At 39.1% G+C, this 14,804-nt stretch overlaps 1 protein-coding gene across 5 annotated transcripts in view; it reads right to left on the minus strand.

The window, feature by feature from the left end:
• The window catches only part of fz (frizzled), a 737,734-nt gene that overhangs the window by 349,829 nt on the left and 373,101 nt on the right, over window positions 1–14,804 (minus strand). The window lies entirely within an intron of this gene.

Below are 14,804 nucleotides of genomic sequence, written 5' to 3' on the forward strand. Positions count from 1 at the left end.
CTACCTAGTCCAAAGTAGCATTTATTGGCAAGATTGATTCTTCGCTGGATTTCAGTCCTGATGTTGTTGCTAGTGTTGATGCTGGTTCCCAAATAAACGAAGTCTTTTACTATTTCGAAATTATGGCTGCCAACAGTAGCGTGGTTGCCAAGCAGCGTATGCGCTGACTCTTTGCTCGATGACAGCAGGTACTTCGCTTTGTCCTCATTCACCATCAAACCCATCTTTACCGCTTCTCTTTCCAGTTTGGAGTAAGCAGAACTAACAGCTCGGGTGTTTAAGCCGATGATATCAATGTCATCAGCATATGCCAGTAATTGTACGCTTTTATAGAATATTGTTCCAGTGCGGTTAAGTTCTGCCGCTAGTATAATTTTCTCCAGCATCAAATTAAAGAAATCGCACGATAGTGGTCACCCTGTCTAAAACCTCGCTTAGTTTCGAAAAGCTCGGAGAGGTTCTTCCCAATTCTGACTGAGCTGATGGTGTTGCTCAACGTCATTTTGCACAGCCGTATAAGGTTTGCGGGGAAACCGAATTCAGACATAGCGGCATATAGGCAGCTCCTTTTCGTGCTGTCGAAGGCGGCCTTAAAGTCGACGAAGAGGTGATGTGTGTCGATTCTCTTTTCACGGGTTTTTTCCAAGATTTGGCGCATTGTGAAAATCTGGTCGATGGTAGATTTACTAGGTCTGAAGCCACACTGATAAGGTCCAACCAGCCGGCTCACGGTGGGCTTCAATCTTTCGCACAAACACTTGAAAGGACTTTATATGCGATATTAAGAAGGCTGATTCCACGATAGTTGGTGCATTTTGCAGTATCCTCCTTCTTGTGGACTGGGCAAAGAACACTTAGATTCCAATCGGCGGGCATGCACTCGTCCGCCCATATTTTGCGAAGAAGCTGCTGCATGCGCCTTACCAACTCCTCGCCGCCGTACTTGAATAGCTCCGCAGGCAACCCATCAGCGCCCACGGCCTTGTTGTTTTTCAAACTGGTTATTGCTATTCTAACTTCATCATAATCGGGCCGCGGGACATACATTCCATCATCATCGATTGCGGGATCGGGTTCGTCATCTCTGCGCGGTGAATCGCTGCCTCCATTTAGAGAACAGAGAAGTGTTCCCTACAAAATCTAAGCACTCTCTGGACATCAGTTACAAGGTCGCCGTTTTCGTTCCTACAGGAGTTTGCCCCGGTCTTAAAACATTCCGTCTGTCGCCGTATTTTTTGGTAAAATTTTGGGGCGTTATTCCTGGTGGCTAGCAGCTCAAGCTCCTCGCACTCACGCCTTTCTGCTTCTGCTTTTTTCTTCCTGAAAAGGCGTCTGGCTTCCCTTTTGTACTCACGATAGCGTTTACACACTCCTCTTGTTGCGCCCCCTTTTAACGTAATCCTGTAGGCAGCGTCTTTTCTTTCGGTTGCAACGCGGCATTCTTCATCGTACCAGTTGTCGCCGGTAACCAATTTTTTTTTCCTCGGCGGCAGTACGAAGTGCTTTGGAGATATGCTCCCACTGCTCCTGTATTCCATCAGGCTGAGTTGTGCTCTCAGAGAGCAGGTGTGAGAGTCGCGCTGCGAAATAGTTGGCAGTCTGTTGTGATTGAAGCTTTTCGACGTCTAGTTTTCCTTGTGTTTTTTGTTCCTTGGTTTTAGCCCTGTTTAGCTTGCCTTGGATAAAACTAATCACTATTGAATTGAGATTTTGGCCTTTGCAACAATGAAAATGCTGCATGCTCCCAATCCAGGGACATGATCCAGCTTCTGTGAATTACACAGGTAACATAATGGAGCTGCAGTACAGGACGAAGCTTTGTGGCCGCTTTGCCCGCACTTTCAGCAGGCGTTACTCCTATATGAACCCTTGCAGTCAGCCTTCCGGTGCCCGTAGCCGAGACATCTAAAGCAGCGTTGCACTTCTGATCGCTCTCTGATTCGGCACTGTATTCATCCGATAGGAATTTTACTTCTTTTAATTAGGACGTTGCCAATATTCTCGTCCATTTCGACGACCGCCATTTTGTGTTCTCTTTGGTTCGCTGCGAACACAGAGACAGGGAGATATCTATGTACACATCTATCAGCCTCTCAAAAGGTTTTAGCAAAAATGGTGTTAAACTAGTAAGCCTGTAGTTTTTGGGATACATATACCCCACCTACCCCGCCTTAGATAGGAAAGATGCACGAGCAGTTTTCAGCTCATTGCTCCACCATAGCGGCTCTGCTTTTCTTCTGAAACTTCTTAAAAGGCAAGTTCTTTTCATTGGACTCCTACGGTTTTGTTTCTAGATGTTTTTGAAATCTCGCTCAGTTCGTTGACCTAGGCTCTTCAAAGGCTCCTTCCTTCTCTACCCTAGTTAGGGGTATGCTGAAGCTGATATACACATCGTCGGAGAAGGGTGGTTTAGCAAGGACAATCCATGCATACCTTGATATATCACGTTCAGAACTCAATGTAATATCAAGAACATTGCAGTATGTTGGACCAACATATGTATGTGGAGACACAGGGACGTTGGCTATCTGCAAATTGGTTTACAATATGTTACGAAATAGAGACTGCGGTGCACATTTGCATCTCCGCCTATAACCAACCGTCCTTTGCACCTCTTGTACTTGCCGATAGCCCAAAATTATTATCTGAGGTATTGCAGTTTAGATAAAATTGGCTGGGTTGGTCTCAAGTAGCTGATCGAGTCCATAGCGCCATCTCTTGGCCACGTTGTAAGCAATAGATTTTTGAAAACTCCCTCGACGTCAAGAAATTTACCTGGTTGACCTTGCTTTACGCCCAATAATAGAGTATAGTAGTAGCAGTGAGATCTCTGGGGAATATAATTTTGTCTTTTTTATTAAAGGTAAAAGTTATTTCAGCACAAGGTGCGCGAGTATCCCGCCTCATCCCCATCCTATGTATGCGCCAATGACGACCCAATAAAAGAGCAGACATAAATTTCGCCTATTCTCACCTCAACACAAATACACAGTGGTCGCACTGTAACTAAAAGTTTGTCAAATAAAAAGAGGAAGGCACACAGCGAAAAAAAAATCAAATAAATAAGCGCGGAAAACCTTCTACTAGCCTTGCTAATCAAAATATGCTTCAGTGAAGTCAGTGAGTAAAATGCAAGTAATCGAGTTGGGAAGATAAGTACGGAGACGTATACGCGTTGGCTTTGATTTTTTATAAAATTTTTTGTTTGTTTTTTAACAGCAGCGCGGCAATCTACGCTGTTGATTGCATCAGTTTTATACAAAAGAAGTCAGCGCCACCTCAGCAAAGTCAAAGATGCGTCTTATTGTTGGTGAATTAACGAACGAAAAACGACTTTTACGGAGCAGTAAAAAATCACGATTTCATGCCTGACTTCGTTGTGGCTTCTAATGGTTTGTTAAGTCTCTTTTTCATTTTTTGTATTGGAATTTATTTATAACTGCTTGTATGTTTTTTGTTGTTGTTGTTTCATTCTCAAACAGTGCTGCCAAGAATTAGATCTGCAAAGAACCAAAGTTCATGCTGTATGGGTTGTAAGGAAGAGTGTTTTCAGATGTAGCTACATGAGACAAGATTTTGGCAAGCGCAAACGATAACAATAAGGAGATAAGTCACATACGTGAAGAAGAAAACAAAAAAGAGGAAGGGATTACCTAGAAAGAAAAAAGTTTTTCGGTGCGCATCATATCATACGTAAGTAAGAACAAAAAATAAGACTATAAAAAGAAAAAAATTTTGCAGGAACTCAAGTTGCATAACAAGCAAAAAAAGAGAAGCACGCTTCGAAGGAACAGTAAAAGTAGCTGCATAAAATTCTATTGCCGTTCCATGGCGAATGTTGGGTACATGCGAGTAACAAACGGTCAGAAGTGTGGCTCGAAACATGGCCTACAACATGGTGCAGAAATTGGTTGCAAGTAACGAACTTGCGCTGCATATATAGTAAAAATGTGAATATACACAAAAAGGAATGAATAAACAAAAATATAAATAAAGAAAAGGATTTAGAACTACAAGACACAAACATTTTCAGAGTTAGTTACATAAGACATTGCAGTGACTTTAACTACATTTTGCCATTTACGTAAGACAAAACCAATGTTTCATGGCTTGCATAACAAAGCCAAACTCAAGTTTAAGTCAAAAGGCCTTGTCGTAGGTGTTTTACCACGAAAAATGGTTAGTGTCGCTTAACGAGGCGTTGGCTTCGATTATGCAAAAAAAGTTTTGAAACTTCCTCAAATTCATACAATCTAAGATATTTGCGAATTTTTTTTGTTTTGTGCAAACATCGGAAGGCACTGCGACAGTTGGTAGAAGCGTGATTATAAGCGAAACAATTGGTGCAAAATCGGATTTGTTTTACGAAGTTGAAGCGCTCAGCTACACTGAGCTTTTGAAATTCAGGACAGGATTTTAAGGTGTGATTTTCTTTCATTATTTGCAAGTCAACGCAAGTTTAACTCTCGAGCGATTAACTGAATCATAGGTGATGATTTTGTTCGTATCGATCTGGTGCTTTTGTACTCTTGTAGGCGTTCGACCACTTCGTAGACTAGTTATAAGTTGGTTCATTTGGAACCAGTTAGGCAGTTCTTTTCTGGATTTTAGTGATTGCTCCCAGAGAGATAATGTTTCCTCTGGTAGTTTGGAAGAACATAAATAAATTAAGATAGGGTCCCAATCAGAAACTGAAATTCCTTGCGATTTTAAGATTACAAGGCAATTGTTGATAGTGTTCTACACCTTTTGAATTCCTTCGCTATTTTCCGAGGTAACTGGAGAGATATTGAAAAGCAATTTGAACTGCTTGTCTATTAGCAGTTTTCGAATCGGGCTTTTAGCGCTTCTCAGGCTAAAGAGAAATTGTCATCGGACAAAGCGTATTGCTTCACTATTGCACTCGCTTTTCCTCGAGTCTTATATCGCAAATGGTATAGTTTCTGTGCGAGAGTCAGTTTCGGATGGTTGAGGTAGACGGCCGTGAACATGTCACGAAAGGATGGCCACTTCTCATAGCTCCCGTAGAAAATTTCCGTACGCACGGAGGAACCTTGATATATTGTATAGAATTTGGTTTAGAAGACAAGGACTGACGTGAGGTATTATTTAGCTGGGCTGCATTCCCTCGGAAGAGTTTTAGTTGGTCTAAGATGTTCGATTTACAGGTATAAAATGAATCAGCGCAAAGCTGAAATTTGTTATGGACTTCCTCTTTAAACTCCGTGGAAACTACGAATTCTGTTGCTATGAAGACGTTTACATAGACGGTTTTTGCGTTCTTCCAACTTAACATTCAATAAAGATTTCGTTTGGTCATCCGGATCTTCTTTTTGAAAGTTTGTGCAAAACTTCATTATATTGTTGGAGTCGTAGATAAACTTGAACATGACTGATATATATAACGGCATGGTTGGATACTATGTAAAAGGTTTCATTTGAAGAGAAAAGGCAAAATGATTGGCTAGATGAGAACAACTCTTGTCCACAAAAGTAGTATTGTGCACTGAAATTCGGATAAGGTGTGAAAGAAACGGGGAAATTTAACAACGTAGAAGCAAGCCGAAAAACGCCGATCAGAAAATTTGCCTGCAACACGAAGAATTAAGGAGGATAATACCGAAATTCGGAAAAAGAATGAGCACTTAGCCGGTTTTGCACCGTTAGTGAAGGGATTAACGACAAAAACCTTAGAAATTTTAATTAGGGAATGACCCACAGATTGCGAAGGGATTTCAAAGAAAAAATAAGCACGGTTATTTAGGGAAAACTTACTGAAATATACGTGTGATATTTTATGTTTGTGTGATGTAATATGTAGAATAGATGAACGATGATAGAAATATGTATATAAGATTGGTATTGTGACGAATATTAGTGACACTAAGTGATACTCACATCACTAGTCTGATACTAAGTAAATGAAGCCACAACAACAATAAAGCAGGCAGTCACTTGTATCTACATCAGACATCGGCAAATAATGACACAATTGGGCACACTCAGTTCACACGTATTCTTATTCTCTTTAGTTTAGTAGTCACTGAGCATTTGGCGCAGCAACATCGATTGTGTTCGTCGCTTGTAATGTTGACGAATGTTATTAGCAAAGAACAAGCAAAGATCGTTTGTTAGTTTTTTTCAATGCGCACAAGGGAAATATTGTTAGATTTAGAGGTCGTTACCTTTTGGCGTAACCGCGAAATAAAAGTATTCGTAGAAGTAAATTCAAAGATGTTTATTATTATTAAAGTCTCATCGACTTGAGTGATCGTAACAACTAACTAGAAAAAAACTCTCTCATTACAATAGGAAAAATTTATATGATAAAGAGATAGAACAAAGACGTATAACAGCTATTCGAGTTGCCAGATTATTTCAACATTTCCTCTCAACACGAATATCTGTTTTAGCGAATTCGAAATAAAATTCAAATGTGCATATGTATTATGAAAGACCCATAAGCTTCACAAATTTAATGTGTTTATCCTTTGATAGATTTTTAGTGAGTACGTCTGCAATCATGTCACCAGATGCTATGTAAGCTAATTTGACAGTGCCCTTAGATATTTCATCACGTACATGATGAAAGCGTATGTCTATGTGTTTAGTACGCGGTCGGTATACTGGATTTTTCGCTAGCTGTTGAGTGCTTAAGTTGTCGCATTTTATTAAGATATGCTCATTTGCCGCATATTGTCCAATTTCCTCTAAAAGGCGTTTAAGGTAAATTCCTTCTTTTACTGCTGTAGACAGTGCATAGTATTCCGCTTCGGTTGTGCTTACTGCTACCGCACTCTGCTTCTTACTTTCCCAAGAAATTGCACCACCACTCATTAAAAACACGTATCCAGAGTACGATTTTCTATCTTTGATGTCACCACCCCAATCTGCGTCAGAGTAGCCTTCTATTTCTTTTATATTGCCATCGTATTTCAACTTCAGATCGATAGTTTTTGCCAGGTAGCGTAATATATGTTTCGCGCCAACTTCGTGCTTACGGGTTGGGTTTGAATTGCATTGTGCCAATTTACTTACAGAATGTTGTATATCAGGGCGTGTAGATATTGCCAAATATAGTAACTCACCAATCAACTGCTGGTATGATTTCTGTTCGATCTGTGTGTCAGATTCGTCTACATCACCCACCTTATACCCTGGGTCCAAAGGAGTTGATACAGGACGGCAATTGACCATATCGTATTGTTTTAATAGATTGCGTATATATTTAGACTGACATACTGTTATCGCACCAGTACTTCCACACCTGTCGATCTCCCAACCAAGGAAATATGAGATCGGTCCCTTATCAACGAGCTTAAACTCTTTTGCGAGGTCGGCTTTAAACATGTTTATGTCTTCTAAACTTTGGCTACCTACAATTAAATCGTCTACATAGACTGCAACGACACATAAATTTCCGCCAATGTAGCGTATGTATAGACACTGCTCGTTTTTGCTAGGCAAAAACCCCATTTTATTGAGGACGGCATCAAGCGTGAAGTTCCACTCACGTCCTGACTGTTTGAGCCCGTAGATTGCTTTGTGTAGCCGCAATACTCGATCTGGATATTTTTCATCTACAAAACCTTCAGGTTGTTGCATGTAACACTCTTCATTTAGAGAACTATTAAGGTAGGCTGCTGTGATATCCAACTGGTGAAGATGCATTTTATTTGCAGCTGCAAGCGCAAGCAACATTCTTATTGTTGCATATCTTATGACTGGCGAGAATGTTTCTTTATAATTAATCCCATATTTTTGGCTACATCCTTTCGCCACTAATCGGGCCTTAAAACGTTCGATGTTTCCATTTTTATCTGATTTTAAATCAAATACCCATTTACATGCGATTGGTTTTTGGTTTGGTGGTAATTCAGTTAGTGACCAAGTTTTGTTCATAATCAACGAGTCAATCTCTTGTTTCATGGCTGCTTTCCACTCTTGCTCATATTCTTTACCGTCAATATCTTTCACGCTCTCGGGTATGGTGATTTTATTAGATAAAAAATTAACGCTGTTGGGTATTTTTCGGGGTCGACCGGGCCTGCCTGTGCGAATAATTTTCGGACGTCCACGCTTTGGTTGGCATACTTCATCAGAACTTGGCTTTCTGCTTAAACTCTGTTCATCTCTTTCTGCTACATTTGTTTCTGTTAAATGTGTGGATACGGTATTTTCTGCCATCTCATTATCAAGGTTTTCGTACGATTCAAGTTGTCTTAAAATTTCACCGTCCGGCGTAGATTTACCCATTAGCATATCTTCTTGAAATTTGACATCTCTTCTAATAATAATCTTCTTCGCTTCTATGTCATACAACCGATACGCTTTTGACTCTTGTGAGTAGCCCACCATAATACAATTCCTTCCTTTAGCACGGAATTTACGATTTTCCGATTTATCCAACGCAATCGCTAAACACCCGAACACTCTGAGGTGTTGTATATTAGGCTTTTTCCGATACCATATTTCGTTTGGAGTTATATCACCAATTGATTTAGATGATATGCGATTTCGAAGGTCCACCGCGGTTGCTACTGCCTCCGCCCAAAATTTCTCACTGAGATTGGCTTGCACTAACATCGACCTTGCCATTTCAACCAATGTACGGTTGGCTCTCTCCGATACTCCGTTCTGTTGTGGGCTATAAGGAGTACTCAATTGGCGTGTAATACCATTTTCCTCCAGGTACTTATTAAAGGCATTGTTAATAAATTCGCCTCCATTATCACTTCTCAAAGAGCGTATCAACTTCCCTGTTTGACGCTCTACCATGTTTTTAAATGCTTTGAACTTATCAAGTACTTCTTCCTTCGATTTTATGAAGTAAACAAACATTTTTCTAGACCTATCGTCAATGAAGCTAATAAAATATCGTGAGCCACCAATTGATTGAACGTTGAAGGGGCCACATACGTCGGTGTGTATCAAGCCCAATATATTGTCAGCTTTACTTTCAGATTGTTGTGGGAACGGTTGCGTGTGAATTTTGCTGCGCATGCATGTAACACACGAATTATTTTCCTTAAAATGTGCTTTTTCTAATCCGCGCACTAATTGTTTTGTTTTCATTTGATGCAAACATCCGAAATTTACATGTCCAAGCCTCAAATGCCACATATTTTCTTGCAATACACACGAATACGCCGACTGCATTGTACTCTCAAACACAAACAAATCATTTTTGATATTTGCTTTCAAGGTTATACCATTGCAATGTTTATCTTTTACAACAACACCCTGGTCTGAAAATGTCACCTTCGCGCCGTTTTTAACACACTTTATAACTGAGAAAAAGTTATGTTGGAATGTGGGAGCATACAAGACATTTTTGAGCAGTAATTTGCCATTTGCCGTTGTCAATTTCACATCTCCCTTTCCTACTGCTGTGACGATTTGATTTCCAGGAATCGACACCATTTCCTCTACTTTTTCCATTGAAACAAAAAAATCTTTGTTGTTACACATATGTGATGTGGCACCACTATCCACAATCCACTCAGACCGGTTTTCGCAATTGTAGTAGTTGTTGATATTTGTGATTGCTGTGTTAGCTTGTGCATAATATGAGCTTTCCTTCGATTCTTTTTGTTCTTTTGGTTTTTTCGATTTACAGTTGTAAGCATAGTGCCCGCGTTTATGACAATGGTAGCATTTAACATTATTTTTCGCCTTACAGTTTCCATGCAAAGTGGAAGTAGAATCATTAGGGTTCTTATTTTTGTCCATTCGATGTTGAGCTCTATTATTGTTGTTGTTCTGAGCAGAAAATGCATGCTGAATGCTTTCTTTATTGTTTCGATTATTTCTTCGCTCGTATTCTTCTAGAAGTTTCACTTTAAATACGCTGTATTCCGGTAGTTCATCTCTTGTTTCCATGGCAATCACGAAGCTTTCAAAATGGTTTGGCAGACTCGATAGAAGTATGATGACCAACATCTCATTGTTTATGGCAATTCCGACCTCTGCTAATTTCTCAACAATGTCTTGAAATGAGTTTAAAAATTGTAGCATATTACCGTCATCCGACAAACGGAGATTCAACAGACTTTTATATAGGGTAACTTTTCTAGCAGGACCTTTGGGTTTATAGATGGACTCCAATTTTTCCCACGCTTCCTTGGATTGCTTGCAATTTTTAATGTGGTTCAGTTGTGTTGGTTTGACTGACAAAACCATTGTAGCGAGCGCTTTCTCATCTAACGTATACCACTCTTCAGCATTGTCATCAGTCCGTGCTAGTTTACCAGACACGACTTTCCACTGATCCGAATGAATTAGCACTCCACGCATTTGCACGCACCATGAGTCATAATTATGCTCATCGAGCTTTTCAATAGCGTATAGCCCATTTGCCATATCTGGGAGTTCACTTATAATATGCTCACGTGACACTTCTTCGGATTTTATCGACTCTGGTTGCAGTAAAGTGTCTTCAAACACGTCGTCATCCGTCGAACTTGATCCCTCAGCTATCTCTTGTTCTTCTACTTTACTTTGGCTTCGCGTCTTAGGTCCACCTGGGCCCATAACCTTTTGTTAGATTTAGAGGTCGTTACCTTTTGGCGTAACCGCGAAATAAAAGTATTCGTAGAAGTAAATTCAAAGATGTTTATTATTATTAAAGTCTCATCGACTTGAGTGATCGTAACAACTAACTAGAAAAAAACTGTCTCATTACAATAGGAAAAAATTATATGATAAAGAGATAGAACAAAGACGTATAACAGCTATTCGAGTTGCCAGATTATTTCAACAAATATATTTAATTTTTACCAGCCCTTTTGCGCAAATGAAATCCATTTTAATGTATAAAACTTTTCTTGCCATTGTGCGCATTAAAATAATAACAGCAACTTGTTGTTTGCTAATAAGCGAATGAAGAACGCAAAACGATGCATCAAGTGATGTGCGCGATCATCGGGCTCTCACTAACACATCTGCATTTTCATTTTGCCGATGCCTGATCTACATAAACGAATCAACCATTATGTCCACACATATGTACGTACACGCAGCGGAGAGAAAACGCACAAACACATGCATATATCTTATCTGAGATGCGCTCAAAAGTAGGCAATAATTTGTGCAAGTATAACTCACATATACACGCGCATATGAGAAGCTATAAACGTAGTTATAGTTGGTAATTTTATAGCTGCTAACTAACTAGTAAATTCTGGATTGATGAGGAGTGTACCTAATTATTTTCTAGCTTTTAGTATTATTATTATTTCATCTAACTATTGTTTTCAATAAAACCGTTTAACTAAACATTTTTATACTCAGTTGAGCAGAGCTCACAGAGTATATTAACTTTGATTGGATAACGGTTGGTTGTACAGGTATAAAGGAATCGAGATAGATATAGACTTCCATATATCAAAATCATCAGTATCGAAAAAAATTTTGATTGAGGCATGTCCGTCCGTCCGTCCGTTAACACGATAACTTGAGTAAATTATGAGGTATCTTGATGAAATTTGGTATGTAGGTTCCTGGGCACTCGTCTCAGATCGCTATTTAAAATGAACGATATCCGACTATGACCTCGCCCACTTTTTCGATATCGAAAATTTCGAAAAACCGAAAAAGTGCGATAATTCATTACCAAAGACGGATAAAGCGATGAAACTTGGTAGGTGAGTTGAACTTATGACGTAGAATAGAAAATTAGTAAAATTGTGGACAGTGGGCGTGGCACCGCCCACTTTTAAAAGAAGTTAATTTAAAAGTTTTGCAAGCTGTAATTTGGCAGTCGTTGAAGGTATCATGATGAAATTTGGCAGGAACGTTACTCCTATTAACTACTGTATGTATGCTTAATAAAAATTAGCAAAATCGGATAACGACCACGCCCACTTAAAAAAAATTTTATAAAGTCAAATTTTAACAAAAAATTTAATATATTTACAGTATATAAGTAAATTATGTCAACATTGGTACAGTAAAATACAAAAATAAAAGAAAATTTCAAAATGGGCGTGGCTCCGGCCTTTTTCAATTAATTTGTCTATGATACTTTTAATGCCGTTAATTGAACAAAAATTTACCAATCCTTGTGAAATTTGGTAGGGGTTTAGATTCTAGGACAATAACTGTTTTCTGTGAAAAAGGGCGGAATCGGTTGAAGCCACGCCCAGTTTTCATACACAGTCGACCGTCTGTCCATCCGCTCGGCCGTTAATACGATAACTTGAGCAAAAATCGATATATCTTTACTAAACTCAGTTCACCAGTTCACGTACTTATCTGAACTCACTTTGTATTGGTGTAAAAATGACCGTAATCCGACTATGACCACGCCCACTTTTACGATATCAAAAGTTACGAAAAATGAAAAAAAAAAATACCATAATTCTATACCAAATACGAAAAAAGGGATGAAACATGGTAAGTAATTGGATTCGTTTATTGACGCAAAATATAACTTTAGAAAAAAACTTTGCAAAATGGGTGTGACACCTACCATATTAGGTAGAAGAAAATGAAAAAGTTCTGCAGAGCGAAATCAAAAGCCCTTGGAATCTTGGCAGGAATACTGTTCGTGGTATTACATATATAAATAAATTAGCGGTACATATATAATAAACATATATAAATAAATTAGCGGCACCCGGCAGGTGATGTTCTGGGTCACTCTGGGCCACATTTTGGTCAATATCTTGAAAACGCCATCACATATACAACTACCACCACTCCCTTTTAAAATACTCATTAACACCTTTCGTTTGGTACCCATATCGTACAAACAAATTCTAGAGTCACCCCTGGTCCACCTTTATGGCGATATCTCGAAAAGACGTCCACCTATAGAACTAAGGCCGACCCCCTTTAAAATACTCATTAACACTTTTCATTTGATACACATATCGTACAAACAAATTCTAGAGTCACCCCTGGTCCACCTTTATGGCGATATCTCGAAAAGGCGTCCACCTATAGAACTAACAAACGCATTCTAGAGTCACCCCTGGTCCACCTTTATGGAGATATCTCGAAAAGGCGTCCACCTATAGAACTAAGGCCCACTCCCTTTTAAAATACTCATTAACATCTTTCATTTGATACCCATATAGTACAAACAAATTCTGGAGTCACCCCTAGTTCACCTTTATGTCGATATCTCGAAAAGGTGTCCACCTATAGAACTAAGGTCCACGCCCTTTTAAAATACTAATTAACACCTTTCATTTGATACCCATATCGTACAAACAAATTCTAGTGTCAGCCCTGGTCCACCTTTATGGCGATATCCCTAAATGGCGTCCACCTATAGAACTAAGACCACGCCCTTTTAGAATACTCTTTAATACCTTCCATTTGATACATATGTCATACAAACACATTCCAGGTTTGCCCTAGGTTCATTTTCCTTCATGGTGATTTTCCCTTATTTTGTCTCCATATCTCTCAACTGAGTATGTAATGTTCGGTTACACCCGAACTTAGCCTTCATTACTTGTCTTGTTTTTTAATATTTTATTTTCAAGTTGTTTGCCTATATTTAGTTGCCTGTTATTTCTCATTCTTTTTAGTTCATTTAGTGACTCATTGTTACAAGAACTCTTTCCTGAAAATTTGTTACAATCTAAGTCCTCAATATATAATCCTTCCAAAGACTTTACTCTGCGCCACGTATGCTTGTCCCTTCTCGAACTCCAAATTATTTTGATTTCACTTCTACCGGACTGTATGTAATATGTGTTCCAACCAAATCGGACCACAAATACGATTTTTTGAAATATATCGACCACGCGCCACCTATCGGAGTTATTTTCTTATTATTGCATTGTCATCGGGTTCTGAACTATATTCGAAATTTCAAGCTTGTAGCTTATCGGGAAGTTACTTAAATTTCAATTACAAAATTCATGCCGGCCAGCCAGACAGCCTGTCAAGTCAAGCTAAATAAGACCGGTTAAAAAGCGGAATGGAAGAACTATAATATATGTATTGTAACGAATTTGCTTGCAAATCCTCTTATTTGCAATCCTCTGCTAAGTTCGTATCGCTAAACTGTTGAATAAATAACTCCAATATTGAATAATGGAAAAATGGCCTTATTAAAGTACTTCACAATAACACTTATACTTTGCTACTCGCTGGCTTAATAACCAAACTGATTGATAACTCCAATTAAGCTCTACTATTGGCCGCCAGATCGCGTGCTTAATCAATAACTGATTGATTGCTCAACTCAAACTGAATTACTTCTTACTCGCCTGCTCCGCTTTTATAGTTTACGCTGCATACTTCTAGGCTCTTCGATTTCCAGAACTTACCAACTATTTCGTGTGTGTATAGTTCTCATATAGTTTCTACTTGTTTACAATTGTCTACTTTTCAGCGTCTCTCAGATGTATGTGAGTTTGTAGTTTACAGTCTCTCGCACACACATAGGCGTATAAGTAAATGCATCTGTGTGTGACATCTCTCGGCTGCCTTATATATGTGTATACATGATTTAATTTTTGACGTAAATACCGCTTATCATGGCCTTAGCATCGCCTTCGTGATGGTATAGCTTAGTGATGCTAATATCCGTGACACTGCCCTCCACCTAAGTCTGATCGTCCCGATCAGACGAATCTCTCGATCTAACCGCTGCTAGCCTCTCCAAATGAACCACCCTTCTATTTCGTGGTTTCCCAATTGTTTGTATGCGGTAGGTGACATCACTGATCCTTTTTACAAATTTGGAAGGTTCACCTTTCCGCCGGTGAGGGTTGTACAACAGTACCAAATCTCCCTCCAAGAAACCTTCCGAATTATTCTTGTTGTCGTACCTGTATTTAATT

This window comes from Eurosta solidaginis, chromosome 5 (assembly GCF_040869045.1).
Source record: "Eurosta solidaginis isolate ZX-2024a chromosome 5, ASM4086904v1, whole genome shotgun sequence".
Taxonomy (NCBI): domain Eukaryota; kingdom Metazoa; phylum Arthropoda; class Insecta; order Diptera; family Tephritidae; genus Eurosta; species Eurosta solidaginis.